The following is a 19,325-nucleotide window of genomic DNA, read 5'->3' as shown; positions in this document are numbered from 1 at the left end:
TTTTAGGAACCAGCAAAGGGCAACTAAAAAACTGAAAAAAAGGAAATAAACCAGAACATGAGAATCAACTAGCCAGCAATATAAAAACAGATTGTAAGAGCTTTCACAGGTATATAAAAAGGAAGAGAGTAGTTAAAGTAAATGTTAGTTCCTTAGAAGAAGCGACAGGAAAAATGATCATGTAGAATGAGGAAATGGCAGACATTGAACAAAAAGTTTGTGTCCATCTTCAGTAGAAGACACAAGTTACATACAAGAAATAGAGGGTAACTCAGGGGCTAATAAGACTGAGGCAATTCAGGTAATTAATATCAACAGAGGAAAAGAACTGGAGAAACTTAAAGGAGTAAAATCCGATAAAGCCTCAGGACCTGATCATCTACATCCTAAGGTTTTGAACAAGATAGACGCAGAGAAAGTTGATGCACTGGTTATGATTTTCTCAAATTCCCGAGATTCTGGAATGGTTCCCACAGATTGGAAGTTAGCCAATGTAATACCGCTATTCAAGGAGGGAAAAGGAAAACAGGGAGCCACAGGCCAGTTAGCCTGACATCAGTTGTCAGGAAAGTGCAGGAATCTATTATTAAAGACAACTCTTGGAGTTAGGGTTAGGGCTAGGAGTTAGGGGTTAGGGTTTAAACTAGGGTCAGGTGAGCCGGTGGAAGATCTGGGAACTTTATTGGGAGCTTCGACTCTTGCCATCGTGGCTCTTGGTTCTAGCATTTCGTCAGACTTTCAATCCATGAATGGGAGCATGATTGGGCTGCAGACATCTCCCTAACATCCAATTGAATGGAGGACAGGCTAGAAAGGCTGAATGGTCTTCTCCTGTTTCTATATTTGTTTTATGTTTTCAAAATGTTACTTCAAAAGAATCTTGCATATATTTATTAATTATGAATAAAGGTGACAAATAATTAGTTATTATGAAGCTGCATTGATATGCAATTTCAATTTGCCTATTTTCTAGGTATTAAATTTTATGAAACTGTAATCACAGTGTTACACATTCGTTTATCATAAAATGTCATTGATTATTAATGTTTGTCTGGGAAGTCTCCAAGAGGGAACACTCTATACAAAAGACTAATTACACGAAAACACACTCAGCAAAATGCAAAGTAACAGTGTGTGATAGTGTCAGGTTCAAGACTTGGCACAATTTTCTAATTATATAAATATTCAGATAGAAAATGTTTTAAAATTGAGTGGGAAGCCTAGCTGACAACAATTGATTAATGAGCAAGAGAAAGAAAGTTGCTGCAATCAGATAGCTCAAAATCTTGAGCCTCCCTATCGAACTGCACAGTGCAAACATTTGCCCTCAATGAATGGCAGTGGTTAAAGGAGGTGACTCACCACGCACTTCCCAAAGGCAGCTATGGATGGGCAATAAATGCCAACCCTACCAGCAATGCCCATATCCCAAGATTTATTTTAAAAATGACTGCCCGTGGGTCTTGGGTCCACTTTAATGTGGCTCCAGAATGACAAAGTGCCAGGTGGCACATGCTGCAGAGTGATAGACACTGAATTCTGCAATTAGTTAGCACTGAGACCTTGTCTCAAATCATGGACAGTCAAATTGGTGAAGACCTCTTCTCTCTGAAGTGAGATTAGTTGGCACCATACATTAAACATTTTCTTTTCAGCTTTGGGGCTTAAGTTTAAATCTAACCCAAACTGTTGAGATGAGAGTTTTCTGTCAGTGGTTGCCCTCCTGCATCCGAGTCAGGGGTTGGCAGTTCAAGTCACAGTCCAGAGACCTGAACACAGAATTCAGTGCTGCACTGTCAAAGGTACCAACTTTTGGATGAGATGTTGATGAATAGAGTCCACCTACACTCAGAGGCATGAGAATCCTGCTGGATCCTAATCCAGGAATCAAAGTGGAGCTCTGATCTCTGCTCTTCAGGATTATCTGGAGCAGGGTTTGACCCTGGTACCCTCTGGCTCAAAGGCAGACAGGTTGCAGCAGAACCAGCGGCCCACTTTACAACTGTTTATCCCCACAAATCTGTTAGATAATCTGGGGAGAGAGTAAAATGTAATGGTAAAATGTTTTGTTAACATCTCTTAGCAACAAGAAAGAAAAGAAAGACTTGCATTTTTATTATACCTTTCATGTCTTAATGATATCCTAAAGTGCTTTAGAGCCAATTAATTACTTTTGAAGTGTGGTCACCATTGTAATGTAGGAAATGTAAAAGTCAATTTACATACAGCGAACGCCCACACACAGCAAAAGACAGATAATCTGCCAAAGTGATTTTGGGTTGAAAGCTAAATATCATCCAGGTTACCAGAGAAAACTCCCATGTTGTCACCTAATTGAGTAAACAGTGCCTGGGTTCAACATCTCAGTGGAAAGACGGCATGTCCAGCATTCAGTGCTCCCCCACCACCCCTCCCCTTCAGTACTTGAAGAATAAGGGACTTTGAAAGAACTTTGAGGTGCATTTGAATGAAAGGCAAACATAGCGACTATCATGTTCATAGCTAAATTCCACATATGTGGATGAGGGAGATAGTCTGTTTTTCCTGGTGTTGGATGAGGGGGGCCTGTTGGCCAGGTCACTGGGTGAACTCCCTTCTGCTTTTGGTCATTATGTGCCTGCACAAGTACCCCAGGTTAATGTATTATATATTATATATTAGAACGGTTATAGGGCTGTAATAAGCTTCCAACATTGTGCCTCATTTTTATGATCGTTTTACAGGTGACATTCATGTAAGCTGTTGCCTTCCTCCTCTCTCCTTTCATATACTCCTTAAATGCTACCACTTTGTTCAAACCTTTGGTCATCTGTCCTAAAGTCTCTTTCTCTGACTCGATGTCAATTGTTTTTTCTGATTATGTTCCTGTGAAGCACCTAGGGACATTTTACTATGTTAAAAATACTTTATAAACGCAAGCTGCTGTTAAGATGATGAGTGTTTACAGAATGTTAGGATCGTTCTTACTGAGTCCGTTATTGGATATTGGTAGAGTGCGATGAAAAGCCTCTCTGTGTTAAACAACATGGTTCTCATTTTAATTTCAGCTGGTCCTCGAGGGATAGGAATGATGATTTGATTCACATCACGCTGTTTGCTCATGGTTTAATCGGGCATGTGAGTCAACCACTGTTTTGCTTCTGTCTCACTATCTAATGTATGAACAAGAAGCAAAGAAACACTCAGGGACCTGATTAACTGAACTCACTGCGGTAATCGCCAATTCATGGATCAGTTGCAATCATTTAGCGAAAGTGCATTTGCTAAGGACTTGCTTCACCTGTGGCTCAGTGCTAATGCTCCTGCACTATGGATCCTTAGGTTATGGGTTCAAGACCCACTTCAAATCCAGGCTGGCACCCAGTGCAGTACTGTGGGAGTGGGAGTGTGTGTGGAGTGAGGTGGCGTTGGGCTAGATGGGCTGCATGCCCCATCATGTTGTTGGTGTGTGGCCTGGGCTATTTCAAGAGGATTATGGATCTGCCCTCCACCCTGCATGGCTAATAGAGAAGCTCACTCACGTGATGCATTCGCTGGCACATTAACTTAAACCCTGTCTTTCTGTGTGGTCAAGGGAATGGGTCACTGGGGGTGAGGAGGGAGTGAGCGGCATGAATGGACTTCTCAATATCATCAACCACCTCAGGTAGAGCAGGAAACCATGGACATCATTGATCCAGGCAAAGCCATGAGTAGTTGGTGGCTGACCTCAGCTGAATATCTGCATAGTACAGGTGAAGCAAGTTCATTCATATTGGCAAACATGCAGCAACTTTACAATTTCAAGCTGCATTCTTAAGACTAATACTTCCAAATGAGGATGGTAGCATAGTTGTAACATTACTGGGCTAGTAATCCAGAGGCCAGAACGGAGACCTGTCTTCAAATTCCACTGTGGCGACTGGGGGAATATAAATTCAAACATTCATAAATCCGGATTAAAAAGCTCGCCTCATTAAAAATGATCATAAAACTACTGAATTGTTGTAAAAACTCATCTGGTTCACTAATGTCCTTTAGGGAAGGAAATCTGCCATCCTTACCTGGCCTACAAGTGACTCCAGACCCACAACAATGTGGTTACTCTTAACTGCCCTCTGAAATGGTCTAGCAAGCCACTCAGTTGTCCCAAACAGGAATCTCAAGTAAGAATAAAGCTGGACCATTCAGCAGCAACCTAGGCACTGGAAATGACTGATTACCACCCACCGTGCCCATACCCCCCACTCAGATGACAAATCAGTGCTCCTGCATGTTGAACGCCACTTGGAGGAAACACTGAGGGTGGCAAGGGCACAGAATGTACTCTGGGCATGGGATTTCAATGTCCATCACCAAGAGTTGATCGGTAGCATCACTGCTGACCGAGCTGGCCGAGTCCTAAAGGATATAACTGCTAACTGGGTCTGCAGCAGGTGGTGAGGAAACCAACAAGAGGGAAAAACATACTTGACCTCATCCTCATCAATCTATCTGTTGCAGATGTGACGGCATTGGTAGGAGTAACCATTGCATGGTCCTGTGGAACAGAGCTTGTCATATGTTGGAATTGCACCGAAGTCTTGAATGGACTTTGAAATTATAAAGAGTGTCATGAAGACGTGCTTTAGGTAAAATAATGATTTTTAATTCATTGGCTGGAAACCTGTATCAAACTTTTAATAACAGACTTTTAAAAAACACAATGATTAAAGTGACTTGAGCTCATAGCCCAAGATGGCTATGCCAATTTGTATTACTATACATTATACATTTCATTTAATTGAATTGGAGATAGTCTATCTGCAAAACCCATCAAAGATAATCACTTTACGGGAGTGTGAAGGATTCACATCTCCTGTCTCAATAGCAAGGTATTTTTGGCAATCACCTGAGGTATTCAACTGTTGATGATGGACAATTAAGACTAATCACTTGGACAATTGGACCCTGGCTAAGATAGCTTTCCAGACATGAGCTAATCAAATTACTCTTGGAATACATGGACAATGAGTTTATTTGGATCCCTGGCAGTTAGAAAAGGAAGATCACATGACAAAACACATTTTTTCTCAGCAGAACTGAGGGCAAGGAGCTTAGACAGAAGATCCAATTGGGGTGCCTCTTGCCTCCCTCCCTCTCCAACCCAACTGGCAAGCTTTGAACCCTGTTTGCTGACTGTGACCATCCAGGGTGCCATGCCACAAGCAGAGATTTCTTAAAAGAATGTAACTCGGCACTACTTTCTCCTGAAGAACAAGCAACTCAGTCATCTACACCTTTAAACCGGAAACATCAACATCATCGAAGCCAGCCCAGTCACCAAACTACAGGCTGTATACTCCTTTTACTTTTTATGGACTCTAATTGGGTCAACCTACCCTTACCCGCTCTGTAATCTGTAATTGTGTGTGTGTGTGAACTTCGAGTGTGTGTTTGAAAGTTGTAGCACAATTTATTATTTTGCTTAGATCAGTTTAAGTATAATAAAACTAACCTCTTCCTTTGTTAAGCTCAAGAAAACTTTTTATGACCACAGCATGTAAACAGTTAAGTACTGATTGAATTAGCAAGTGCAACCTTTTTCAATCAAAATAGCCTGTTGCGGTTAAACGAGGAGTGGGAGTCATTCCAACTCTCCTCACCTGTCCGTAACAAGAGTTAAAACTCAACAGGAAAAGAAATGGCTTGTCAGTGTGTTATGTTAACCATGTTTAGCTCTGTCTCCATGAATTGATGATTCAAACAAGGCTTTCTACAACATAGGGGAGACATATTGGAGAAAGTGAAAGAAAATTTAGATTGCAAAGTGAAGTGTTTGGCACCAGATTGCAATGGGAATTTCCCTCACACCCGTGCCCTGCTGTTTGCACAAATTATCCCTGGCTCAGCGAGGAAATGAAGCTTCCTGTCATCTCCCAAACCTGAGAACATCCCATTGAACACTTCAGAATCTCAGTAAACGGCTCATCAAATTCACTGGATCGATTCCCTTCAGGTACTAATTCATTATTTCACTACGTGTAGCTTCAATGAAAATGATTTGTGGTGAAAATTAAAAGGCTGTTCATGAGATACCAAACCACTTTGATGCTGCTCCTCTCCCATTTTATTGACTTCATTCATGCACATTACATCTCCACAGTAGCCCAGTGTTTCATTTGAAATGGAAAATGACAGGTGGTGGGATTGTTGTCCCTTACCTTGAACCCACCTGGTTGACTAATGTCCTTTAGGGAAAAGAATTTGCCGATCTTATTCGGATTGCCTCTGTGGACCACCAATGCCCACCAATGCTGACTCCTAACTGAACTGGCATAGCAAGGTACTCCACTATGGCAACTGACGATGGGCAATAAATGTCAGCCGTGCCCATATCAAAGCTCTGTTTTGAGGTGACATATATCTGGGTGAGGCAAACAAACAGCTTAATCGCTCCTGTCAAGAAGGAGCTGTATGCAATCTATAACTGAATAAAATAGGAGCAAGTTGTGTTCTCTTCTCCCCTGTAAAATTGCTGGTATCTAGCTGCAGTCCAGGCAACATCCTCATAAATCTCCTCTGTGCCCTCTCTAGTGCAATCACATCTTTCCTATAGTGTGCAGACCAGAACTGCACACTGATCCCTAGCTATGCCCTAACCAATATTTACAGTTCCAGCATAAATCCTCAAATTGTATATTCTATGCCTGGGCTAATAAAGGCAAGTACCGTTGACCTCTTGACCACCTTATCTACCTGTCCTGTTTACCTTCAGAGACCAATGGCTGTACAATCCAAGACCCCTCTCTTCCTCAATACTTCTCAGTATCCTCCCATTTATTGTGTTTTCCCTTGCCTGTTAGCCTTCCTCACTTGTGTAGTTTAGAGGGAACGTTTCTGGAGGGCGTGAATGACCTTCTTCTGTTTTTTAAAAAAAATACTTTATTCATTAAATATCTGGAAGAACATTACAAAACATTTCTAAATCGACATCGCAAAAAGTGCAATCAGATTCAACATTTACACATGGGTCATGAGGTGCTTCAATACAATCAATGAATATTACAATCATTTCAATATGGTCATTACAGACAATCAGACAATGGTATTGGAGTTATCAACGTACATCATGTTGCACTCTGAGGTGCTTCAATACACTTATAATACAACTATTATTCAATGCATTCATTTATTGTGAGCCGTACAGCCCGAGGGGTCTATACAATTCCCAGCCCCTCGGTGCACTATGACAGAAAGTTCTTAGACGGCGACCTTTCCCCATTGTGCCTTTGCGGTGGCTGCCCCAAACTTTAGTGCATCCCTCAGCACGTAGTCCTGGACCTTGGAATGTGCCAGTCTGCAACACTCGGCCGGGGACAACTCTTTGCACTGGAAGACCAACAAGTTTCGGGCAGACCAAAGAGCATCTTTCACCGAGTTGATGATCCTCCAGCTGCAGCTGATGTTTGTCTCGGTGTATGTCCCTGGGAACAGCCTGTAGAGCACAGAGTCCTGTGTCACAGAACTGCTCGGGATGAACCTCGACAGAAACCACTGCATCTCACTCCAGACCTTCTTTGCAAAGGCACAATCTACAAGGAGGTGATCAACGGTCTCTTCCCCACCACAGCCACCTCAAGGGCAACGTGCAGAGGGGGTGAGACTCCTGGCATGTTGGAAGGATCTGACGGGGAGGGCCTTTCTCACCACCAGCCAAGCTACATCTTGGTGCTTGTTGGAAAGTTCTGGCGATGAGGTATTCTGCCAAATGACTTTGACAGTCTGCTCGGGGAACCATCCGACAGGATCCACCATCTCCTTTTCCCTCAGGGCCTCTAAGACGTTATGTGCTGACCACTGCCTGATGGACTTGTGGCCAAAGCTGTTTCTCTGCATAAATTTTTCCACGAGGGACAGGTGGTCCGGCACGGTCCAACTACTTGGAGCGTTCCGCGGCAGCATGGCCAGACCCATCTTTCGCAACACCGGGGACAGGTAGAATCTCAGCACGTAGTGACACTTGGTGTTTGCATACCGAGGGTCTACGCACAGCTTGATACAGCCATACACAAGGGTGGCCATCAGGATGAGGGCGATGTTGAGCACGTTTTTTCCCCCTTTATCTAGAGACTTGTACATCGCGTCCCTGTGGACATGATCCATTTTCAACCTCTAGATAAAGCGAAAGATGACTCAGGTGATCGCCACCGTGCAGGAGTGAGGAATGGGCCAGACCTGCGCCATGTACAGCCACAGAGAGAGTGCCTCACACCTGATGACCAGGTTCTTACCCACAATGGAGAGGGGGCATCGCTCCCACATGCCCAGTTTTCTTTGCACCATAGACACTCGCTCCTTCCAGTTTCTAACGCATGCCCTGGTCCCTCCGAACCATATCCCCAGCACCTTCAGGCCATCAGCCCTGACAGTGAAGGGGACAAAGGATCGGTCAGCCCAGTTCCCAAAGAACGTGGCCTCGCTCTTCCCATGATTACCTTGGCTCCCGAGGCCAGTTCGAACTGGTCGCAGATGTGGATCAGTCTGCGCACTGACAGTGGATCCGAGCAGAAGACGGTGACATTGTCCATGTACAGGGAGGCTTTGACCTGAGTGCCTCCAATGCCTGGGATTGTCACTCCTCTTATGCCCAGATCCTTCCTGATGGACTCAGCCAAAGGTTCTATGCAACACACCAACAGGACAGGGGAGAGAGGGCAGCCCTGCCTGACTCCAGATTTAACAGGAAAGCTACATGATTCCCACCCATTGTTTGAGACTGCGCTACTGATGTTAGTGTAGAGCAGTTGAACCCAGTTGTGGATTCCCTCATCAAGCCCTATTTTGGAAAGCACATCCACCATGTGGGTGTGCGATATTCTGTCAAAGGCCTTCTCCTGATCCAGGCTGATGAGGCAGGTCTCCGCACCTCTGCCTTGCACATAGGCAATTGTATCCCTGAGTAGCGCAAGGCTGTCAGAGATTTTCCTGTTGGGCACAGCGCAGGTCTGGTCAGGGTGGATCACCAATTCCAGAGCGGACTTGACCCAAATGACCTTCTTCTGATCCTACATTAGCAAAAAGCTGAAGCAGGGAATTGTTTGGGTAACTGGAAGGCATTGAGTGAACAGACTGAGGGTCAGCAGGTGGAAAGTTGCAGTGACTGTGAGGTGATGTGGGGAGAAGGTACTTTCATTCTTTGTTGTGAGTTGATTTTTCAGTGTTTCCCCAGAGTTACAGCTTTTGGAGTGAGGGAGAGGCTTCCTGGTTAAAGTGAAAACAATTTGAGATTCACAATCTGCAGATTAAGCAGCCCAAGTGTTAGATGAGTTTTCACAACATAAAATCTTTTATTCATGGGACAGCTGAGGTCCCAGTTCTGGTGTTTCATTGGTTGGCAGTGATATGAATGATTCATTAGGCTGGTTGAGGTGTTAATGATGCTAATGAAATACTCAAACAAGATGATAAAATTTTATACTGTTGATGCGCACTTGTGACATCTGTTTAACTGGGAAGAGGAAATCAGGTCGGATTTTTAAAGGGGTGCGTTTTGATAGAGCAGGCAGCTTTCAATAGGTTCAACAGTACGGCTTTCTGGGAAAAGGGCTCTTGAATTTTGGGGTTAACCAGCCTGGAATCAGGTCCTGGATCTGCGGATGAGTCAGATTTAAAATATGCACATCCTATACTTTTAACTTTCCTGTCCTTTCAACTCCAGCAATAGTCTCCATTGACAGAAGTGGATGCAGATTAAATTGTGTCTCAGGGGTCATGCTTTGGAAGAGGCTTCACAGCCCCTGGAGCAAGCTTTTGATCAAACAGTTTCTCCTCAGTTACCTTGGCAGGAGTACAATGAAAGACTTCATAGAACTTCTGCACAAATTATGAGATGTGTTGTGCCAACTCCCCAATGAATCAAATCTGGTCAAGGGAAATATTGGGACAGGAGATTTGAATACGGCAAAAAATAATAGAATGGCAGAATATCAGACTGCACCTGTTAAAGAAAATATGTGCATTTTCTCAGCATTTATATGGTTGGCCCAATCAATTTCATATTCAATGGTAACCCCCAGGATGTTGATAGTGGGGGATTAGCGATGGTAACGCCATTGAATGTCAAGGGTTGATGGTTAGATTCTCTCTTGCTGGAGATGGTCATTGCCTGGCACATGGGTTGTGCGAATGCCCAAGCTTGAATGTTTCCCAAGTCTTGCTGTAAGTAGGCACAGACTGTTTCATTATCCAAGGAACCATGAATACCCAATGTGTTCAGTGTCTTTAAGGGAAATCAGCATCACATCATGAGAAGGGAAATGTGTCATGTAATCCAGTCTTGGTTTCACTTTTGCTTTGATCAGAGCACAAACACGCAGCTTTGATGTCTTTAAGATTTATACCTATGTATGAACCAACATGTTTATCCAGTCCTTTATGAGTGATTGGTGCCTTGTGTCTCTTACAGTAAATAAGTCCATAAATACTAACACAACATGGTAATCAGCAATGGTAAGACCGGTGGCACCGAGTTTAAGCACAGGTACAACATGGTGAGCAGCCTTAGATTGTGCTACATGGCATGAGACAACCCTTGACATTTTGGTCAGACTGCAATGAAATTGCGGTGTCAGAGAGTGTAGAAAACGCAGAGGGGTGACTCTGAAGAAAAGCTTTAGAGACACAGCACTAAGCTAGTACTAAGCTAGTGCTCAAATAAAGAGCTGATAAGCAGACGGGCCCCTCATGGTGAGATTGCAGAGCACAGTCTGTCAGTTCAGTGAGTGGGTCAGTATGTCGAGAGGACCAGCACCAGGTTAGCTCAGTCAGGAAAGGTGAGTGACCAGAGTGTGCGTTGGACCGATAGTGAGAGAGGGGGAGGCAAATAAAAAAACCCCAAAGAAACCATCTTAAAAATCGGGCCAGAGAAGGTTGTGATTATAATGGGTGGCTTTGGGAGTTGCTTAATAATGAATTGAATAAAAAGCAAAGACACCATTACTCGGTGGTGCCTTCCCACCACAACTCATCTTCGTGGGCTTCAGAAAAGTGCTCAAAAGCAGCTACAGTAACACTCGTCCCAGGTACTACAGGAGAAGGAAGGTCAAAGGGATTTTGTCAGAATGTCCACAAAATTGCCCAGTTTGAACAGGGATGCAGCTGACTTACTGTCCGGATTCAAAAAGTTTAAACAGCAAACAGAGCTATGGTTTCTTGATTCAGGTGTGTCTGAAGAAGACAAACAAGCCATAAAAATTCACCTAGTAATTGGGAATGAAGGCCTTCACAGGCTGAATATGTCAGGATTAACAGTAGAAGAGCTAAAGGATCCCCAAACATATGGATTACATTGGGAGACCAGTTCAGAATCATGAGAAACTTTCATATTCATCGATTAGAGTTCAGGTCATTTCGACAACAGCCTACAGATTCCATAGACCACTTCATCAGCAGATGCAGAGAAAAGTGTACATACTGTGATGTTTCAAACACAGAGCTAACAGACAGAATTGTTGAGTTGGTGATCACACCCACTCCCATGGAAACATTCCAGAAAGATCTGCTAGACAAGCCCAAAACATATGGCATTGAAGAGCTATTCAAGGATGGACATAAGTACGAAGTGATCCTCGCAAGTTGACAAAGCTCACAGGTTCTAAGTACAACCCCAATTGTTCATGCACTCACTTGTACACCCAAACCTAGTAAGTTATGTGGAAGGTGTGGCCTTCTGCATGCACCATGGAAATGCCCAGCTCTACAGCAATTCTGCAAAGATTCAAGAAGGCAGCTCACCACCGCTTTCTCAAGGGCAACTAGGGATGGGAAGGAAGGGAAAGGAGGGAAGAAGGAGGGGGGTGGGGGGGAACGCGGGGGGGAAGGAGGGAAGGGGGGGAGGCAAGGAGGATGGAAGGAAGGGAGGGAGGAAGGAAGAGAGGAAGGTGGGAAGGGAGGGAGGAAGAAAGGGAGGGAGGGAGGGAGGAAAGAAAATGTTGGCAGCCAATTTGTGCACAGCAAACTCCCACACACAGCAACGTGAGAATGGGCAGATAATCTGTTACTGCGATGTTGATTGATGGATAAATATTGGTCAGAACAATGGAATAACTCCCCTGTTCTTCTTTCAAATAGTGCTATGGGATCTTAGATCAAAATCCTGGGGTTACCATTGACCTGAAACTAAACTGGATTAACCATATAAATACTATGGCAGGTCAGAGGCTGGGATTAACTCACCTCCTGACTCCCCAAAGCCTGTCCACCATCTACAAGGCACAAGTCAGGAGTGTGATGAAATACTGTCCACTTGCCTGGATGAGTGCAGCTCCAACAACACTCAAGAAGCTTGACACCATCCAGGACAAAGCAGTCCACTTAATTGACACCCCATTCACCACCTTCAACATTCACTCCCTCCACCACCAACGCACAGTAGCAGCAGTGTGTACCATCTACAAAACGCACTGTAGGAACTCACCAAGGCTCCTCAGTCAGCACCTTCCAAACCCACGACCACTACCATCTAGAAGGACAAGAGCAGCAGATAGATGGGAACACCACCACCTAGAAGTTCTCCTTCAAGTCATTCACCATCCTGACTTGGAAATATATCGCTGTTCCTTCACTGTTGCTGGGTCAAAATCCTGGAATCCCTTTCCTAACAGCACTGTGGGTGTACCTACACTACAGGGACTGTAGCGGTTCAAGAAGGCAGCTCACCACCACCTTCTCAAGGGCAGCTAGGATGGACAATAAATGCTGGCCCAGCCAGCGAAGCCACCATTCAATAAATGAATAAAAAAAAGCTCATCTTCCCCCACAGCATCCAATTGGCTCTAGAATAATTCGAGATTTCACTTACCGTGTTTCACTAAAGAACTCTCTCAAAAAGGCGGGGAGGCAGAAAGTAGGAAACTATAGACCAATTAGTTTAACGTCTGTTGTTGGGAAATTGTTGGAATCCATTATTAAGGAAGTAGTAATGGGGGATTTGGAAAGTCAAAATGAAATCCATCAGAGTCAGCATGGTTTATGAAGAGTAAATCGTGTTTGACTAATTTGCTAGAGTTCTTTGAAGATGTGACAGGCAAAGTGGATAATGGAGATCCTGTAGATGTAGTATATCTGGACTTCCAGAAGGCCTTTGATAAGGTGCCGCACAAAAGATTAATACACAAGATAAGATTACACGGAGTTAGGGGTAATATATTAGCTTGGATAGAGGATTGGCTAACCAACAGAAAGCAGAGAGTCGGGATAAATGGGTCTTTTTCTGGATGGCAAGCTGTAACTAGTGGGGTGCCACAGGGTTCAGTCCTTGGGCCCCAACTATTTACAATCTGTATTAATGACTTGGGTTCAGGGATAGAAGGTACTCTAGCTCAATTTGCAGATGACACCAAAATAGGTGGGAAAGTAAGTTGCAATGAAGAAATAAGAAATTTACAAATGCATATGAATAGGTTAGGTGAATGGGCCAAAATTTGGCAGATGGAGTTCAACGTGGATAAGTGTGAGGTTATCCATTTTGGTCAGAAGAATAAAAAGGTGACTTATTATTTAAATGGAGAGAAACTTCAGAATGCTTCAGTGCAGAGGGATCTGGGTGTCCTCATGCATGAATCGCTGAAAGCTAGTATGCAGGTACAACAGGTAATAAGGAAGGCAAATGGAATTTTGACATTTATTGCAAAAGGAATAGAGTATAAAAATAGGGAAGTGTTGTTGCAACTGTACAAGGCATTGGTGAGACCACACCTGGAGTACTGTGTACAGTTTTGGTCCCCTTACTTGGGGAAGGATGTAGTTGCACTCGAGGCGGTTCAGAGGAGGTTCACTAGATTGATTCCAGAGATGCAGGGCTTGTCTTATGAGGAAAGATTGAGCAGTTTAGGTCTATGCTCACTAGAGTTTAGAAGGATGAGAGGAGATCTAATTGAAGTATATAAGATGCTAAAGGGGATAGAGAAAGTAAACATGGAGCAGATGCTTCCCCTTCTGGGGCATTCTAGAACAAGATGCCATAGTTTTAGGCTAAGGGGTGGTAGATTTAAATCAGAGATGAGGAGGAATTACTTTTCTCAAAGGGTGGTGAATCTGTGGAATTCACTACCTCAGAGTGCAGTGGATGCTGGGACACTGAATTAATTTAAGGAGGAGGTAGACAGATTTTTAAGTAGTAATGGGTTGAAAGGTTATGGGGAGAAGGCGGGAAATTGGAGTTGAGGCCGAAATGAGGTCAGCCATGATCGTAATGAATGGCAGGGCAGGCTTGAGGGGCTGAATTGCCTACTCCTGCTCCAAGTTCTTATGTTCTTATGCTCTTGTGCGCTTCCGCTGTTGACCTTGGAGCAGCTTTGTGGTTTTCTGGCGGGCTTTTCAAAAAACCCGGAACCACGAAGCTACCCAAAGATCGAAGGCAGTGATGCAGCAACTCAGTGAAACTGCTGAAAGACCAGCTTAGAAAAAATCAGAACTGCTAGTCTCAGAGTTCTGATTTCTTTTAAAGCCGGTCTTTCAGGTCTGAACAAAAACAAAGAACTTCGCTTACAACATCAAGCCTAGGTGCCCCCAGTCTCCAAACTATCAAATGACTTCTGACACTCCTGTGTTCATTGAAACTTCTTGTTCTTTTTTAATAGCTCAGTCAGTGGAAGAAGGAACCGAATGCAACATTTCCAAGTTTGCTGATGACACAAAACTAGGTGGGAATGTAAGTGGTGAGGAGGATGTTAAGAGGCTTCAAGGTGATTTAGATAAGTTGAGTGAATGAGAAAATACCTGGCAGCTATAGTATAACGTGGATAAGTGTGAATTTATCCACTTTGGTAGGAAAAACAGAATGGCAGAGTATTATTTAAATGGTGATAGATTGGGAAATGTTGATGTACAAAATGTTGGGTGTCCTTGTACACCAATCGCTGAAAACAAGCTTGCAGGTGCAGCAAACAGTTTAGAAGGCAAATGGTATGTTGGCCTTCATTGCGAGAGGACTTGAGTACAGGATCAATGATGTCTTACTGCAGCTGCACATGGCCTTGGTGAGACCACACCTGGAGTATTGTGTGCAATTTTGGTCTCCTTACCTAAGAAAGGATATGCTTACCATAGAGGGAGTGCAGCCAATGTTCACCAGGCTGATTCCTGGGAATGCAGGACTGTCGTATGAGGAGAGACTGGGCTGATTAGGCCTGTATTCACTGCGGTTTAGAAAAATGAGAGGGGATCTCATTGAAACATATGAAATTCTGACAGGGATGGACAGACTGGATGCAGGGATGTTGTTTCCTCTGGCTGGGATAGGGGCGTGGGGAGGGGTCTAAAAGAAGGGTTTGCAGTCTCAGGATAAAGGGTAGGCCATTGTAGAATTCACAACCACAGAAGGCTGTGGAGGCCAAGTCACTGAATATATTTAAGAAGGAAATAGATAGATTTCTGGACTGTGATGGCATCAAGGGCATTGGGAGAGAGTGGGAGTATGGAGTTGATTGATCAGCCATGATCATATTGAATGGCGGAGCAGGGTTGAAGGGCCGAATGACCTACTCCTGCTCCTATTTTCTATGTTTCCATGGTTTCTATCAGGACTCACACCTAACATCCAGATACTCCACCTCACTCTCACACACCTAACAATGTTGCCAGTCTCAGACCCATATCTTGCTGCTGCCTCATGCCTGCATCTGTTCAGCTATGGCAAGCGCATCAACCTAGCACAGTGCTGTCCAGCCACTGACATTCTTCCCTCTCTCTTGCAGGACAAGGTGGTTCTCATACAGGAGAAGTCAGCAGATCAAAACCGGTGGAAGATGAGGATGCTCACATCTCTTGAGCTCTAAGAGGAGATGTTTCTCAGCTTCATCTCAGTTCCAGGACATCACTGCAGGAGTTCCTCAGGATAGTGACCAAACCCAACCATCTTCAGCTGCTTCATCAATGACCTTCCTTCCATCATAAGGTCAGATGGTGATGATCACTGATGGTTGCACAATGTTCAGTACCATTTGCAACTCCTCAGATAGCGAAGCAGTCCATGTCCAAATGTAGCAAGACCTGGACAATATCCAGGTTACGGCTGATAAGTGACAAGTAACATTCGCGCCACACAAGTGCCAGACAATGACCATCTCCAACAAGAGAGAATCTAACCATCGCCCCTTGACATTCAATGGCATTTCCATCGCTGAATCTCCCACTATCAACATCCTGGGGTTACCATTGACCAGAAAGTGAACTGGACTAGCCATATAAATACTGTGGCTACAAGACCAGGTCAGAGGCTGGGAATCATGCAACGCATAACCCACCACCTGACTCCCCAAGGCCGGTCCACCATTTACAAGGCACATGTCAGGAGTGTGATGGAATACTCCCCACTTGCCTGGATGAGTACAGCTCCCACAACACTCAAGAAGCTTGACACCACCCAGGACAAAGCAGCCCGCTTGATTGGCACCACATCCACAAACATTCACTCCCTCCACCACCGACGCACAGTAGCAGCAGTGTGTACCATCTACAAGATGCACTGCAGGAACTCACTGAGCCTCTTTAGACAGCACCTTCCAAACCCAGACACAAGAGCAACAGACACATGGGAACACCTTGGAAGTTCCCCTCCAAGCCATTCACCATCCTGACTTGGAAATATATCGCTGTTCCTTCACTGTCGCGGGTCAAAATCCTGGAACTCCCTCCCTAACAGCACTGTGGGTGTACCAGCACCACATGGACTGCAGCGGTTCAAGAAGGCAGCTCATCACCACCTTCTCATGGGCAATTAGGGATGAGCAATAAATGCTGGCCTAATTTGTGATGCCCACATCCCATGAACACATAATATTTAAAAAATCATGGAGGTTGGCTGCAATGGGGCTTCTGACATTCAGCGGGGTTATAATATTCAGAATGGCGGTATGCTCGTGCCTTCGGTCCCTTCTAAATTCTTAGCTTATCCTCATCCTGCTACCTGTCATGATGAACAAGCTGCTGATGGTGTGACCAGGGAGCTCCTGCTTCCCACACTGCCCCTCCCCTCTCCTTCCCTCACCCCAACCTTCCCCTTCTGCTTTTTTGCTCACTGCCTGCAGCTCAGAGACTGGCATTGCACATACCTTGAAAGCTGGTATAGAATCGAGACCTTGGTGCATGGTGAGTCATACAGCCATGAGTAGGCTGCAACCAGGCCAGGGATAAAGGATGGTTCATTTGCCAGCTCACTAGAGATGAGTTCTGCTGCAGCATCCTTAGATGAGAACCTCAATGGAGTGGTATACATGACAAGACTGATGGGCATGCACACGGAGATGCTGGGTGCATTGGCTGCTCTGTCGAGTTGCCTCTATCAAGGAGCATGGAAGATTCTGGCTCTAAGTTAGCATCGGATATGGCTTATAGCTTGCCATCTTTGCAGCCTTTGTTGTATTTGTGTTGTGTTTTAGACTCAGGCACACAGCCACTGCTTTCTCCAATACCACTTGTAGCCTTTGTGTGGACAGGTCATCAGCTTCTCTGCCATCCCTGTCAGAATTCAGCTACATTCTCTGTCAAAATCCAGGAACTCTCTGCAACATCTCTAAAAGTACTCCAGAGTACTTCCAGAGATATTGCATCAGGATAAGTTCTTCAAAATTATCTTACCTGCAATGTGGGCACCTGGGCCTTCAAGTAACGGTAGTGCAGGGCCCCTCTTGCAGCTCAGCCCTTGTTTTTTGCAGAGTGATGTGCAAATCCGTTGCCTAGACCCATGTGGCCCCAATCAGTGTTGTATAAGGGTATCTGGCATAGCAAGGGTTAATGCGGGGCTGGGAAACAGTACCGCTCACAGTGTGATGTAAAGAGACACATGACCTGTGACTGTGGTCTGTTGGGGACTGGACAGAGGCCTGTGTAGAAGCAAGCATAGGGTTAGCACATTGCTTGGGCTATACCCAATATATATGTACATAGTTATGTGACATCATGAAAACTTAACGTTCAACCTCTTTGTGAAACCCACTGAACATACAAAAATTAGGCATCCTGGTGTTGCATTAGCCGTCAGGGCCATGCGACATCAGTATACTGTTCCTTCACAGCCTTCTGGCAAACGCAGGGGACTCTGGTGCTGGCACTCTTTTCAAGCTGGCACACCGTGATGACCACACCAGAGGCAGTTGGGGGCAGCAAAATGGTGCTCAGTCTTGCTGCAGAAATGAAATTTGCACCCATGATCCTCTGGCCCAGAAAGGAGGGTGTTGCCACCTGAGCAATTGCTGACATGTTGACCAAGTTGAGATCAGCTAACCCATTTAGACCATGCTGAGCAGCCTGCTTTCTCTGGCTGAGGCACCCACTAAGGCCCTGGAGCAATCTTATGTTTGTTTCTGCACGTACTTGGGATTATTTTAATCAACATTTCCACAGCAGAGGTATTTCCCAAATCACTGTCCTAATCAGTACACAGCATGCCTGTTCCAATCACTAAGTATTCACTAATTTGATTTCTCAGTCCCAAAGATCTTTAATTCATTCAGAGTGAATTCCAATTGCTGTCACCTGGCACAGGAACCTACACAATGTAATGCTCTTTCATCCCGTTCCATTGCTCATTGTTCATTCTGCTCGCAATCTTAAAGTGTTTGCAGATTTGGTTTCGTATAGATATATGATACCACCTGTCCATCCGTCCATCGCGCTCTGACCCTCTGCACCCCGATTCCCATCCTGAGTGAAAATTGAGGTTTCATCATCTCAGCATGAGAACTTCAGAAGGATATTGAGGAACTGTTGTGTTTCTGAAATTTCATCCCAGCAATAGTCAAAATCTTATATAAAAATAAATAGTTCAGTTACATACAGCACAGAAACTGACCATTCAGCACAAAGAAACCTATCCTGGGGTTTATCCTCCACATGAAGCAGCTGTCACCCACTTTATCTCATGCTATCCCGGGAACAGTTACTTGTGGGGAAATCTACAGAAGAGCAGTGTGGGGCGTTCAAAAAGGAAATGAGGAGGGTACAGGCTCAACATGTTTCCTCTAGGATGATAGGAAGGAGTAACAAGCCCAGAGAACCATGGATGACCAGAGATATTCAGGTTACGATGAGAAGGAAAAGAGAGGCTTTTAGCAGGTACAAGGGAAGCAAATCAGCAGAGGCATTAATGGAGTACAAACAGTGCAGGGTGGAGCTTAAGAAAGCAATTAGGAGAGCAAAGAGGGAATATGAGAAAGCTCTGGCTGGTAAAAGTAGGGAAAATCTCAAGATATTCTATAAGTATATCAATGGGAAGAGGATAAACAGGGAAAGAGTAGGGCCCATAAGGGACCAAGGGGGCAATCTATTGGTGGAGCCAGAGGACATCGCTAGAGTGTTGAATGAAT

Source organism: Cetorhinus maximus, chromosome 8 (genome assembly GCF_964194155.1).
Source record: "Cetorhinus maximus chromosome 8, sCetMax3.hap1.1, whole genome shotgun sequence".
Taxonomy (NCBI): domain Eukaryota; kingdom Metazoa; phylum Chordata; class Chondrichthyes; order Lamniformes; family Cetorhinidae; genus Cetorhinus; species Cetorhinus maximus.
The sequence above is the reverse complement of the archived record's forward strand: the minus strand, read 5'-3'. Positions refer to the sequence as shown.